Genomic DNA, 15,454 nt, shown 5'->3' on the forward strand with positions numbered 1-15,454 from the left:
GGAGTGAACTGTGGTCCACGATCAGACACTATGTCTTCAGGAAAGCCATGGAGCCTGAACACATGTTGAACCATGTGTGTGGCAGTCTTACGAGTCGATGGGAGCTTGGGGAGGGCAATGAAGTGGGCAGCCTTGGAAAATCGATGCACAACGGCCAAAATGGTGGTGCTTCCATTAGGCGGGAGCAGTCCAGTGATGAAAGCCACTGAGAGTTGGGACGGGGGGAGGTGAGACACAGGCAGTGGACGTAACAGAACCGCAGGACGCTGGCGTGAAGTTTTGTTCCGAGTGCAGATGAGACAGGCAGACACAAAGTCGTGGATATCCTGGGACAGAGATGGCCACCAAAGTTGTCTCTTTAAAAACTCCCGAGTCCGTGGAATTCCCAGATGTCCAACCAGGCGGGAGGACTGACCCCATTCCAATACTTTGGTACGCACCGCAGCAGGGACAAATAGTCGGTTGTGAGGAACCCCAGCCGGACCTGGATCTGATTGTTGGGCAGCCCTCACCTCTGCCTCTATTTCCCAGATCACCAGAGCAGCGATACACGAGCGAGAAAGAATGGGCTCTGGATCGGCATTGTCCTCAGATCCGTCGAACTCCCGAGAGAGAGCCTTTGTATTCTTGTTGTCGGGTTGATAGATGAGGGCGAAGTAGAACCGTGTGAAGAAGAGAGCCCAGCGTGCTTGACGAGACTTGAGTCTCTTAGCATCCTGGATATAGGAGAGGTTCTTGTGGCCCGTCCGGACCAAGATTGGATGCTCGGCCCCCCTCCAGCTGGTGTCGCCATTCCTCCAGGGCCTACTTGACAGACAGAAGCTCCCATTTCCCAACGACATAATTCCCCTCGGCCGGAGTAAAGCTTCGGGAACGAAGGGCCGAAAGGGGCAGCCGGCTATTCGCAGACGAGCGCTGAGAGAGGACAGATCCAATGCCTACATCGGATGCATCCACCTCGACGATGAATGGCTGAGATGGGTCTGGGTGTTGCAGCAGCGGGGCAGTGCTGAAACGTCGTTTCAGCTCGGAAAATCCTGATTTGATGGAGACGGACATGAAAAACACGGAGGAACATCTGGTGAAACTTCTGAAATGCCGGTTTCGCTGCCGCTGCTACTGTGGGATCGAAAAATCTCCGGACAGGAAGGCCCCGAATCCTCGATTTTGCCTTTTGCTTGGCGGCCGGGGCCGGGGTCGAAACGCTCGGCAGAGATGGTGCTCGGTGCTCGGTGCTTGGTGTCGGAGGGTTGGTCGGAGGCTCGAAGTTTTCGGACGGACTCAGAGTTGGCTGTAGTCCGGAGCTTCCAGGGTGCTGCATCGGCAAATTTGCGGCGCTGGAGGTTCATGGCGGAAGAGTTTTTCTTCCTTCTACTGTCTGCGTGAGATGATGGGCTATCGGGGACTTTGAGACTATTTTTTTTACCGTGCCCATGGTCTGCTCTTTTATCAAATTACGGTATTGCTTTGCACTGTTGTAACTATATGTTATAATTATGTGGTTTTTGTCAGTTAGTCTTGGTCTCTCTGGTGTTCCTGTGATATCATACCGGAGGAACATTGTATCATTTCTTAATGCATATATTACTAAATGACAATAAACGAGGACTGCGTGTCCTCATAATCTAATCTAATCTAAATGCTTGGTCGGCATCATCCGTCCAATGGAATCCTGCCGGGGTCTTCTTGGTGAGTGCATTCATTGGAGCCGCGATAGAGCCGAAATTCGAGATGAAGCGGCGATAAAAGTTCACAAACCCCATGAAGCGCCGTACCTGTTTGACTGTAGGCGGCTTGGGCCACTCTGTAACTGCCTGAACTTTACTAGGGTCCTTTTTGACCACTGGATGGGGCAAGTATATAGCCCCAAAACGACACCTGGTCTTTATGGAATTCACATTTTTCAGGCTTGGCGTGCAGGTTAATTTCAAGAAGGCGGCTGAGTATTCTCCGGACATGCTGGGCGTGCTCCTGATGAGAGCGGGATTAGGTACGGATCTCACCTAAAGACACACACACAAACTGGTTCAACATGTCCCTGAGCACATCGGTAACCAAGGCCTGGATTACAGCGGGGGCGTTGGCCAGACCAAAAGGCTTCACCAGGTATTCATAGTGGCCATCAGAGCTGCTGAAAGCCGTTTCCTACTCATGCCCTTCTCTTACGCGAATCAGATTGTAAGCATTGCGCAGATCAATTTTGGAAAATATTGTTGCTCCCTGGAGATGTTCAAACGCAGACGCCAGCAAGAGAGGAGTGTAGCGGTTCTTCACAGTGATGTTGTTCAGGGGCCGATAATCGATGCAGGGACGGAGCTTGCCACCTTTGTTACTCATAAAAAAAAAAGAAGCCCGCTCCTGTCGGCGAGGTTGACAGACGGATAAACCCCATGCTCAATGTCTCCTTAATGTATTCCTCCATGGCCACCGCTTCCGGACGAGAGAGGGAAAAGAACCGGCGCCGGGGAGGATTAGAGCCAGTTAGGAGGTCTATGACGGTACAGTCGTATGGCCTGTGTGGGGGCAGGGTAGTGGCATTTCTTTTACTGAAAAAATCAAGGGGATCCGCATATTCAGCCGGAATCCCAGACAGGTCCACAGCTGACACAGGAGGGATTCATTGGATGGAGCTTGAGCTGGACCCAGACAGGTAGAGGGGTTTACCGGTCCCCACTCTCGACGTACCGTTAGAGGCCTATCGATCCGTGGTTTATGTCGGGATAACCAGGGGAGACCAAGTACCAGTGGCAATTCAGGTGAATTAACCAGACAGAAAAATATTTCTTTATGATGTTTGCATTTGAGCACCAGTTAGAGGGGTTGAGTCGAAAGGTCGATCTGGCGGGTTCCCAGAGATCGACCATCCAACGCCTTGACGTTGATCTTTTCTCTCCTCAGTTGGAACTCCCCATGAGCGAGAGAGATTGTCATAAGATTCCCGGCTGCACAGGAGTCAATAAACGCCTGAAGTTCATGGGTCTGAGAACTCCACGACAAGGAAGCTGCGAGCATTGCAGAATCAGGGGAAGCTGACTGAAGAGAGAACCGACCCGTCAGGAATCCCCTCCCTGCTGACGGGAATTCTTTTTTACTGGACGCTTGGAACATGACGCCTGGAAGTGTCCTGGATCACCACAGTAAAGGCAGGAACCTGTCCTCCGACGCCGCTCTCCTTCCTCCCGAGACAAGTGCATGCGCCCCACTTGCATAGGCTCCTCTGTGAGCTGGTTGCTGGGTGGTGAGGGAGGGGAAGAGGGCGAGAAAAGACGGGGATCTGGCGGCGCTTAGGGAGTTTGAAACATTCTTTCCCTGCGCCCCTCGGTTACCCGGTGGTCAAATCGAGTAGCCTGATTAATCAGGTCATTCAGACTATCCTACTCGTCCCGGAAAGCGATCTCATGCCGGACCCCTGAATGCAATCCATGCTGGAAGGCAGTGATGAGGGATCTCTCATTCCATCCCGTCTCTACTGCTAGGGGAAGCAATTTGACTGCATAGTCTCTCACCGTTCATCGGTCTTGACGCAGGTCCAAGAGTCAGTGGGCAGCCTCTTGACCCCGTACTGGAAGATCAAAAACCCTCCTTAACTCCGCTGTGAAATGTCGGAACAACTGGGCTGCGGGGTATCCTTGCTCCCGTAAAGAGTTGAACAGGCTGAGTGGAGGCCCGTCAAGAAGATTGAACAAGTATGCCAATTTTCGCGCATCATCACCAAATACGACCAGGCTGGGCTTGGAATGTCAGCTTGCATTGGGTAATAGAATTCCTGCAATCATCGGATCACCAGAATATCGGCCTGGTGGTGGAATACTCGGTTCCAGAACGGTCGTGGGAGTCGGCTCTGGCCCAGGAGCGGGAGTGGGAGCATTAGTAGCAAAGATTATCGGGGCAGCAGAAAAGGAGGATCTGAACGATGCTGGGAGTGGCACTGAGGCGGCCTAAAGCTGCCAAATTGAGCTGGCGAGAACGTTAGTGGTTGTCAGCCGATGCTGGCTGTTGACAATAAGTCCGTGGACGGCGACCATGACTGCGGAAATCGCAGAGACCTGAGTCCGATTGTCTGTTGTGAGCTGTTGAATAGCTGCGGCTAAGGACGATACCTGTTCCTCCAAGTGAGACTGAGCTTGTCGGTATGAGATTATCTGCCTCATTGCCTCCGTAACTTCACTGAGAACAGATTCAGTTGCCTGTTGCTTGTCTCCTACCTGACTAATGAATCTCACAGCCCAGTTTAGCTGCTCTCTCTCTGCTAGGTCTATCTTTGTTGGTTCGAGACTTGCTGTTACCGTGTTCGGATACGGCCCAAGTGTGGAGTGAGTGACGCTGAAGCAGGTCGATCGTTCACAGACTTTAATACTAGCAATGTTAAAGGGATAATAAAACAATAAACCCTAGGTCAAACAGGGCCGTTAACTAAAACTCTCAAAAGAAAAACGAAACCGACATTGAGGCTGAAAATAACATCTAAAGATTAAACAAATAGAAACATAGAAACATAGAAAATTCGGCCCTTTGAGCCTGCACCGCCATTCAGTATGATCATGGCTGATCATCCAACTCAGAACCCTGTACCTGCTAGTCGTTATATAGTCCTTATATAGAATACCACTGGTTTTCAGAGTCAGTTCATTTGAAAGTCCAATATCTCACGGAAGGCCGAATGCAAAACAGTTCCGAAGTGTTGCTATGCTCTGTCCAAGTCTCGACAGGAATGGAGTTAAATACCATCACGATTAAATAATAATTACCTGACATGTGCAAAGTCACATGCGCAATTACTGTATCTACTGCACTGCCGAATCCGTGGTTGTGACAGGTGTGGTGTTATCTCAAATAAAAAAGTGCCATTTTTTGGAAAAGTGCCATCTTTGTTTCTCAGCTCCTCATTTAGATTCGCATGCTCTATATATGTTCCTTTGTTTTAATTGTAATATGAACAATCCTGAAGGAGCCACTCGCTGACTCCTAAAACAATTAGGGGATGAGAAAAATCACTGAGCTTGCACAGCATCCACATCTTTCCTCATTTGCAGATTCTGATTACCTTCCAGATTATTTTGTTCTGTTCACCACAGTGAAACAGCTATTGTGAAGCTATATGGTGACTGGAAATGAATGGGCCTCGCAATTCTGTTTGTTAAATTGTGGCCACACTCTGTTGCACAGCACTCTGACGCGGTGAACTTCTAAGGTTTACAAGCTAATGAGGGTGCAGGTTTCATGTTAACTTGGTCGTTGGTGGACAATGCTCTGCACTGAGACTGGCAACAAGGTAAAAACTTCTGCCTGTGAGAAATGTCATTCATAATCTTCCTCTTAATCTCCTCCAGGATCTCGTTGTGCCACTTAGCCCAAGTGTAAACTTTCACAACACTTGGCACAGGTAAGCAACATCATCTGCCGTAGAGACTTCAACTCAAAAGATAACACTGTCCTTCATACATGGACTTACCAAGTCTAGCTGGTGGGATCACCTATTCCCATGAACTGTCCCTGTACCCATGTTCCAGATGAAGAGCCGCTTCTTCTGGAAGGGCACAGTGTTAGATCAGTAATGTTTTCCTTCAAGTTCAAACAACGGTGTGTGACGATATTATGCCAAGAGTAGTGTAATTGAATTTGCTGAACACCTGCCGGATGAAAGGGTGTCTGCAGTCATATGGCTAACATAAAACCAATTTCGAGTAGAATGGAAATATAAGTCAGCTTTACATAACATCGAAGAATAGATGTAATTTTTTAATGAACTCACCTGCCCAGAATAAAGAGGAAGAATCTCAAGTAAGGATGTCCCTACAATGAACTCCTCAAGTGGTTCTTTGCATCAATATTATGCATATACCCCAAGGGGTTCTTTGTATGACTGGGTTAGGGTCACGGAGCAAAACTGAAAGTGACCTTAGGAAAGTTTGCATGGGGAGTCAGAGAAAAGGGAAGGACTGAGCTGGCTCGTAAACAATCTGTCAGTGAATGAGAAATTACCACTAAACATTCTTAGGGATACAATGAAAGGGTGGGGGGCGTGGTCTGCTGTTATATGGCACAAAGTTTAAAATATTTCGTGTATGATGGAACAAAAAGTCAACTCTATATAACTTCTAAGAACATAAATATTTTTTTCTGTCAGCACTCCTGCCCAGTAGAAAGAAAGTAGTTCAAGTTAGCAGTGAGAGGAGAATATGAGGTATTCTGTGACCTGCTATGACATGAGTGGAACCAGTTCATTGGCCTTTCATTTGAAGCTGATGTAAGCAGAAACTACACCAAAGTGCTTCCTTTGGCGAGGTCACTTCTCCTAAAGGGCAGTAGGATAGAGGATCTCAGGAAATTTTGTTACTAACAGCAAGAACTGAAGCGATATGAGGGATTTGAGAAAAGGAATGAAACAGACGGCACTTGGATTTGGCAACATTTCTGTAAAAAAAATGGATATTGGTCCCGACAGTGAATGTCACTGTCGATATTCCCCAAATGGTAGTTTGCATCATAGTGTTGAGCTAAATGAGCAAACTTAGAAATTGGGAGGAAGGGAGTGAGAGCTCTGGTTAGTTGTCCTTATATCAATGATCGAGTAATTACCTGGAAAATTCGTAGGGATAGGATCTATTTGTATTTGCCAAAGCATACACTTATTGGGTTGGGTAGTCAGAGTGGCATTCTACGGGGAACATCATGTTTAACAATCTTCATTGTGTCTTCAGCGGATGTGACGAGGATGCCAGATAAGCTGTAAATATTGTGTATATGAACTTTATTAAAACATCGACATGGTTCCACGTGGTTGAACGATACAGAGGATTAACAAGATATAAAGAAGTAGGTGGACCTCAAAAAGACAGCTTGCTTGTAAAGAACTGTTGAGCTTAAAGGTCTGTTTGGATGCTGAGGAAATCTATTCCTACCTTCAGCTGACTCAACTGAACCTCCCATCCACTTTGACTTCGAGTAACTGAACATGCACTTTTCTTTGACCAACCTTTTCATCTGGAAGTGACAGAAATTTCTGTGTTAAAGGCAATTTAGCCAGCTTTTCTCATACCGGAAATTGACTCTGAAATGAAATAAGCAGCCTAGTGTAAAGAGGAAGGATGACAAGTAAGCAGGGAGAGGAGCATCTGCAACAATCTGTAACCCTCTATGATATGGGTGGAATCAGATCACCAGCCATTCAGTTGAAGCGGTAAATGTCAACAGAGGGATAAACTATACCAAAGTCTATTCTTTAATGAAATCCGAACTCCCAAGGGACATTGTAGGTTTGAGAATCACGATCCTTTTACTAAAGGGCAGTGTTAAAGAGATATGAGGGATACGAAAGCATCAATAAAGACACACTGTACTGGACTTCGCAATATTCCTGAAAATTGGATATCATATAACCATATAATAATTACAGCACGGAAACAGGCCATCTCGGCCCTTCCAGACCGTGCCAAACGCTTACTCTCACCTATACCTGCATTCAGCTCATAACCCTCCATTCCTTTCCTGCCTACATACCTATCCAATTTTACTTTAAATGACGATATCGAACCTGCCTCTACAACTTCTATTGGAAGCTCGTTCCACACAGCTACCACTCTCTGAGTAAAGAAGTTCCCCCGTCGTGTTACCCCTAAACTTTTGCCCCCTAACTCTCAACTCATGTCTTCTTGTTTGAATCTCCCTTACTCTCAATGGAAAAAAGCCTATCCACGCCAACTCTATCTATCCCCCTCATAATTTTAAATACCTCTATCCAGTCCCCCCTCAACCTTCTACGCTCCAAAGAATGAAGACCTAACTTGTTCAACCTTTTTCAACCTTTCTCTGTAACTTAAGTGCTGAAACCCAGGTAACATTCTAATAAATCATTTCCGTGCTCTCTCTGTTTTGTTGACATCTCTCCTATAATTCGGTGACCAGAACTGTACATAATACTCCAAATTTGGCCTTACCAATGCCTTGTACAATTTTAACATTACATCCCAACTCCTATACTTAATGCTCTGATTTATAAATGCCAGCATACCAAAAGCTTCTTCACCACCCTATCCACACGAGAATCCACCTTCAGGGAACTATGCACCATTATTCCTAGATCACTCTGTTCTACTGCATTCCTCAATGCCCTACCATTTACCATGTATGTCCTATTTTGATTAGTCCTACCAAAATGTAGCACCTCACATTTATCAGCATTAAACTCCATCTACCATCTTTCAGCCCACTCTTCTAACTGGCCTAAATCTCTCTGCAAGCTTTGAAAGCCTATTTCCTTATCCCCAACGCCACCTATTTTAGTATAATCTGCATATTTACTAATCCAATTTATCACCCCATCATCCAGATCATTAATGTATATGACAAACAACAATGGACCCAGTACAGATCCCTGAGGCATACCACTAGTCACCAGCCTCCAAACTGACAAACAGTTATCCACCACCACTCTCTGGCACCTCCTATCCAGCCACTGTTGAATCCATTTTACAACTTCAATATTAATACCTAACGACTAACCTTCCTAACGAACCCTCCGGTCCCCATAGTGAAGGAGAATGTGCAGATTCCCCAAGTGGTTCTTTGCATCAGTGAATTTGGATTGAGGAGAAAGTTTGAATATGACCTTAAGACAGATTCCCCAGGAAATGGGATAAGGAAGGGGCAGAATTCTGGCCCAAGAGCCTTATATAAGTGACAGAGAAATTACCAGTGGACATTCCTATGGATAGGATCTACGGATAGGTGTGGTTAGATTGTGTGGATAAAGTTATATATTACAATCTTGATTGTGATTTTTTGAGTATATGATGAGGATGCCAAATAGGCTGCGAATTTTATATTTATATAATTCAATGAGGCTTCGATACTATTCAATATGGTAGTCTGATGCAGATGTTAAGAGACATATTTTCTAGTCACGAGAAAATAGATCGAACTCAAATAGACAACTTGGTTGGCAAGGAACTGTTGAGCATAAACGCTTGTTAGTGCGCACAGGAATTCTAACACGTGACTTAGGCTGACGAGGTTTCAGCAGAACTCCTAGAAATCTGAGGTATCCGGAATAAAGTGGATAATGCTGAAGTGATCTGCATGCTTCAGGGTGGTGGCATTAAGGGAAAGGGTCTAGGAACATGAGAGCCTTCAAATTCAACTTCGCCGAAATCGTGATTAGGCTGAAATGGGGAAATTGTCATGAGGTCATTTAAGGAATACCAACATGGAGTCCGATTATGTCCCGTTAGCAATAGAACGTTTTATATTAATCTCAAAACACCAGTCAGCATTGTAAAAGAGCATTGCCTGATAAGCATAAACATTCTATGGATGTTACTGTGGATGGAATGAAATATAATAAAAAGTACCATACCAAAGTTTAGTTATTACCTGACGTTAGTATATCTAGTGTGAAATAATATTTTGCCATGATTTATTGTGATCGTATTTGCTAAAAACACACTGGATCAAGGGGTGGTTGACTCGATCTGCAGTTGTATGGCACAGAATTTAAAATATTTTGAGTATGATGGAAAATAGTCAATTCTATATTACTCAGATCAGAAATAAAATTTTCATCCAACCTAGTAGAATAGTAGAAAGAAAAGGTATTTTATGTCAGCAGTCAGAGGAGGATATGAGGCATTCCGTGACCTGCTATGATATGCGTGGAACCAGTTCACTGACCTTTCATTCGAAGTTGTAAGTGTCAATGTAAGCAGAAGCTACACCAAAGTGTTTCCTTTGGCTGAAATACTACTCCAAAAGGCCATTGCAGGGCAGATTGTTCCTAAAGGCATGAACTGAGGATATATGAGGGATTAGAAAGAAACAATAAAACACAGGGCTCTCGAACTTGTCAACATCGCTGAGGGAAAATTGGATATTGGTCCAGACAGTGACTGACATTGAGGATATTCTCCAAGTAGCTGTTTGCATCATAATGTTGAGATAAAAGAGAGCTTCCCCGGAAATTGGGAGGAAGGAAGGGAGATCACTTGTCGGTGGGCCTTATATAAGTACCTATGAACATTTTTAGAAATAGGTTCTGTTTGCATCTGCCAAATCATACAAGTATTGGTGTTGTCCGAGCGGCATTGTGCGGGAAAAAACATGTTTTACAAGCATCATGTGTCTTTAGATGATAACATTCCATGCAATATATACTCTCAGGCAATATATTTCATGAGAAATCCAAGCTGACTACGGCCAATTTCATCATGCGCCTCAAAGTACCACGAGAGCCCATCCTTAATAATCGACTCCAACATCTTCCCAACCTCTAAGTACAGATTAACTGCCTTATAGTTTCCTTTCTTCTGCCTCTCTCCCTTCTTGAAGAGTGAAATGTTATTTCGGATTATCCAGTCTTCTGGAACGATTCCACAATATAGTAATTCGTGAAAGATCATTACTAATGCCTCCACAATCCGGTTAACCACCTTGTTCAGAACTCTGGTGTGCACAGCATCTGGTCAAGGTGACTTACCTACCTTCAGATTTTTCAGTTTCACAAGAACCTTCTCTCTAGTAATGATAACTTCTCGCTCTTCATGACCCCTAACACATGAATCTTCCACCATACTGCTAGTGTCTTCCACAGTGAAATCTGATGCAAAGTACTTTCAGTTCTTCCGTCTTTTCCTTTTCTCCCAGTACTAACTGTACAGCAGAAAATCTTACAAAAGTTTCAGAGAGCTAGGTAATGTTAGAGAACTAGAAGATTATAAGGCTAACAGAAAGGAGCTTAAGAAGGAAATTAGGAAAGCCAGAAGGGACCATGACAAGGCCTTGGCAGGCAGGATTAAAGAAAACCCCAAGGTATTCTACAAGTATGTGAAGAGCAGGAGGATAAGACGTGAAAGAATAGGACCTATCAAGTGTGACAGTGAGAAAGTGTGTATGAAACCGAAGGAAGTAGCAGAGGTACTTAATGAATACTTTGTTTCAGTATTAACTAGGGAAAAGGATCTTAACGACAGTAGTGATGACTTGCAGCAGACTAAAAGGCTTGAGCATGTAGATATTAAGAAAGAGGATGTACTGGAGCTTTTAAAAAAACATCAAGTTGGATAAGTCGCCGGGACAGGATGAGAGTACCCCAGGCTACAGTGGGAGACGATGGAGGAGACTGCTGAGCCTCTGGCATTGATCTTTGAATCATCAATGGGAATGTGAGAGGTTCCAGCGGATTGGAGGGTTGCAGATGTTGTTCCTTTGTTCAAGAAAGGGAGTAGAGATAGCGCAGGAAATTATAGACCAGTGAGTGTTACCTCAGTGGTTGGTAAGTTGATGGAGATGATCCTGAGAGGCAGGATTTATGAACATTTGGAGAGGCATAATAAGATTAGGAATAGTCAGAATGGCTTTGTCAAGGGCAGGTGGTGCCTTACAAGCCTGGTTGAATTTTTAGAGGATGTGACTAAACACATTGATGAAGGAAGAGCAGTAGCTATAGTGTATATGAATTTCAGCAAGGCATTTGATAAGGTACCCCATGCAAGGCTTATTGAGAAAGTAAGGAGGCATGGAATCCAAGGGGACATTGCTTTGTGGATCCAAAACTTGGCTTGCCAACAAAGACAAAGTGTGGCTGTAGACGGGTCATATTCTGGATGGAAGTCGGTCACCAGTGGAGTGCTTCAGGGATCTGTTCTGGGACCCTTACGCTTCGTGACTTTTATAAATGACCTGGATAAGGATGTGGAGGGAAGGGTTAGTAAGTTTGTTGATGACACAAAGGTTGGAAGTGTTGTGGATAGTGTAGAGGGCTGTTAGAGGACATTGATAGGATGCAAAACTGGGCTGAGAAGTGGCAGATGGAGTCCAGCCCAGATAAGTGTGAAGTGGTTCATTTTGGTAGGTCAAATATGATGGCAGAATATAGAATTAATGGTAAGACTCTTCGCAGTGTGGAGGATCAGAGGGATCTTAGGGTATGAGTCCATTGGGTGCTCAAAGCAGCTGTGCAGGTTGACTCTGTAGTTAAGAAGGCATACGGTGTATTGACATTCATCAATCATGGAATTGAATTTAGGAGCGGAGAGGTAATTTGCAACTATTTAGGGCACTTGGCAGACCCCACTTGGAGTACTGTGCTCAGTTCTGGTCGCCTCAGTACAGGAAAGATGTGGAAGCCATAGAAAGGGTGCAGAGGAGATTTACAAGAATGTTGCCTGGATTGGGGAGTATGCCTTATGAAAGTACTGAAGACTGAACTCGGCCTTTTCTCCTTGGAGCGAAGGAGGATGAGAGGTGACCTGATAGGGGTGTATAAGATGATGAGATGCATTGATGGTGTAGATAGTCAGAGGCTTTTTCCCAGGGCTGAAATGGTTGCCACTAGAGGACACAGGTTTAAGGTGCTGGGGAGTAGGTACAGAGGAGATATCAGGGGTAAGTCTTTTACTCAGAGAGTGGTGAGTGCGTGGAATGGGCTGCCGGCAACGGTGGTGGAGGTGGATACAATAGGGTCTTTTAAGAGACTTTTGGATAAGTACATGGAGTTTCGAAAAATAGAGGGCTATGGGTAAGCCTAGTAATTTGTAAGGTAGGGACACATTCAGCACAACTTTGTGGGCCGGAGGGCCTGTATTGTGCTGTAGGTTTGCTATGTTTCTATCTTCTTCCTCTTAATCTTTCCCAGGATCTTACTGTGCTAGTTAGTTCAGGATTAATCTTCCTTACTGTTAGGCATAGATTGGCCCTGCATCATTTCCCAAAGCTTTTGTGACCCAAAGGCCAATGCTGCTTTCCAGAAATGGTCTTACCATGGTGTAGGCTGGCACTCACAAGCGTTCCATGGAAGGTAAAAACACTCTTTGCTCCCATGTACCAAAACAAATGGATGCTCCTTGCGGAAGGGAATGGGGTTATACTTTCCCCCTAGTCCAAACAAAGTTTACAGAATTGAACACTGGCCGCCTTTGCAGGGGCCATTGAGGTCTGTGGCAAAAAATAGTATAGCACAGGTCATAGGATGAATAATTACACCTTAAAGCATGCAAATAATCTGGTGTAGCAAATATCTTGCCTTTAACAAGGAACACAATGAAAATCGAATGTAGCAGTACAAATGTTGTTTTGTTAAGTATCAAGCTGATCAGGAACAATATTCTGTAGAAAACAGGAGTTCAGCAGATTATAACGATTCCTGCGTCCAATCGTTCACGTAAAATCCCAGACGTTGTACTTGATATACCGCTCGTCTCCTCGAGATCTGACAGAGGGAAAGAAGTGGACCACACAGAACCGATCTATAGGATTTAGTGCAGTAGCAGTAAGGGTAAATCTCAAATTCAACATCGCCAAGATTTCTTATAAAGGGTGATGGGAAAACTGTAACGACGTCACTTAAGGAATCCCAAACCTGAGTCCGATTACGTGCTATTACAAATCAAACCTTTTATACTAATTTCAAAACACCAGCCAGAACAGGCAAAAGAACATTGTTTGATATACATAAAAGAGGCAAACATCCTTTGGGGGTTAATCAGAATATAATAAAATAATAGAGGAAACCTCCAAAATTATTATACAGAGTTTGTCTCTTTCCTGACGATTTACAATTAACATAGCTTAAAGAAATATCTCTCCCGTGTAAGATAATATTCTGCCAAAATTTAGTGCGACTGCCTTTGCTAAACCCTTATTTGAATGCAGGGGAGGGAGGAGGTGTGGAATCGGACTTCATTTGTATGGAACAGAGATAAAATATTTCTCACACGACGGAAAAATGTCAATTATGCATAAATTCTAAGAACAGAAGTGAAATTTCCGTGAACTCTCTCCCTATAGAAAGAGGAAATAGCTCAAGTAAGCAGGCATTCTGTGACCCGCTATGGTATGAACGCAACGAGTTCACTGGCCATTTCTTTGAAGCTTGAAGTGTCGATAGAAGCGGAAATTACACCAAAATGTTTGCTTTGGATAATTCACTGCTTGCAAAGGGCGTTGGAGGTTTGAGGATTGCAGGCCGGTTAGCTACAATGTGCAGGAGGTGAAGAGATATGAGGGACCAGAGTACAAAACATGATAACGCACCGCACTCGTATTAGGCAACATTCCTGAAAAAATCGATTTTCGTCTCCACAATCCAAAAGCATCAGGGCAATGGGGGAATATTTCTTGAGCAGAGCGCTACTTTGCTAACTCATCAAACTGAACTATTCGTTTTCCAATCGAGACCATTTATCTTTTTCAGACTCTGTCTGCCTGCTAGCTTATTTTTTCCTGTTCATCACAGAAAAACAGCTATGGTGGAACTGCATAGCAATAGGAATGAAATGGCCCTAGAAATTCTATTTGTTAAATTGTGCCCTCACTCTGTTACACTGTACAGTGAGGGGGTGGATGCCAAAGATTTAAAAGGCGATGTCAGTGCATGGTTCTCGTCCACTTACTTGTCAGTGGACAACGTTTTTGAGACTGCAGCAAGCTCCAGATTCCTGCTTGCGACAAATGTCACTCATCACCTTCCCCTCTTAATCTCTCCCAAATCTTTAAAAAGATAAAGTATAGGCACAAGGAAGTAGGTGGAACCCAGACAGACAATATGTTCGCCATGGAACTGTTGAGGGTACTGACGAGTTCTAACAGGTGCCTTCATTTGACTAGGTTCTGAGCTCCTGTTGAACCTTCCGTCCTCATTGCCTCCTCATACTGTAGCTGAGCAACCAGCTTACTCCGACCAATCTTTTTATCTGTTCATGGCAGAAACTTCTGTGCTGGAGGTCATTTAATCAACTGCACTAATGCTGGAAATTAACTCTTACATCTGCTGTACTTATGAATATCTCTCCTCCGTCTGTGAAGTGTCTTGGGCTCAATGGATCGTTGGTTCAATTTAATATCAGACAATGTGTACAGTATGCAACCTGAAACCTTACTCTTTGTAGATATTCACGAAACAGAAACAAAAACAATGAATGACAGAAAACATTAGAACCTCAAATCACCCCCCCACGCATAAAGCAAAAAAAAGCATCAACCTTCCAACTCCCTTCCCTCCATTTTCTCCAGCAAAATCATCAACCAGCCCACTATCCACCGTACAAGCAATAGCAACCCCCCCACCCCACCCCCACACATGCAGGCCATGAACTAGAGTCATAGAACGTAGAACATAGAGCATAGAAATTTACAGCACGTTACAGGCCCTTCCGCCCACAATGTTGTGCCGAACATGTAATCTGCTCTAGAAACCGCCTAGAATTTTCCCAGCGCATCACCCTTTATTTTTCCAAACTACATTTAGCTATCTAAGAGGCTCTTATAAGACCCTATTGTATCCGCTTCCAGCACCGCCGCCGACAGTGTATTCCACGCACCCACCACTCACGGTGTGAAAAAACGTACCCCTGACATACCTATTTCCCCTATTTCCAAGCACCTTAAAACTCCCCCTGTTAGCCATAACAATGTTTATCAAAACCTACTGTTCATTCCAACACCTTGACGTCTCAGACAGTTT

The sequence above is a fragment of the Hypanus sabinus genome, chromosome 16 (genome assembly GCF_030144855.1).
Source record: "Hypanus sabinus isolate sHypSab1 chromosome 16, sHypSab1.hap1, whole genome shotgun sequence".
Classification (NCBI taxonomy): domain Eukaryota; kingdom Metazoa; phylum Chordata; class Chondrichthyes; order Myliobatiformes; family Dasyatidae; genus Hypanus; species Hypanus sabinus.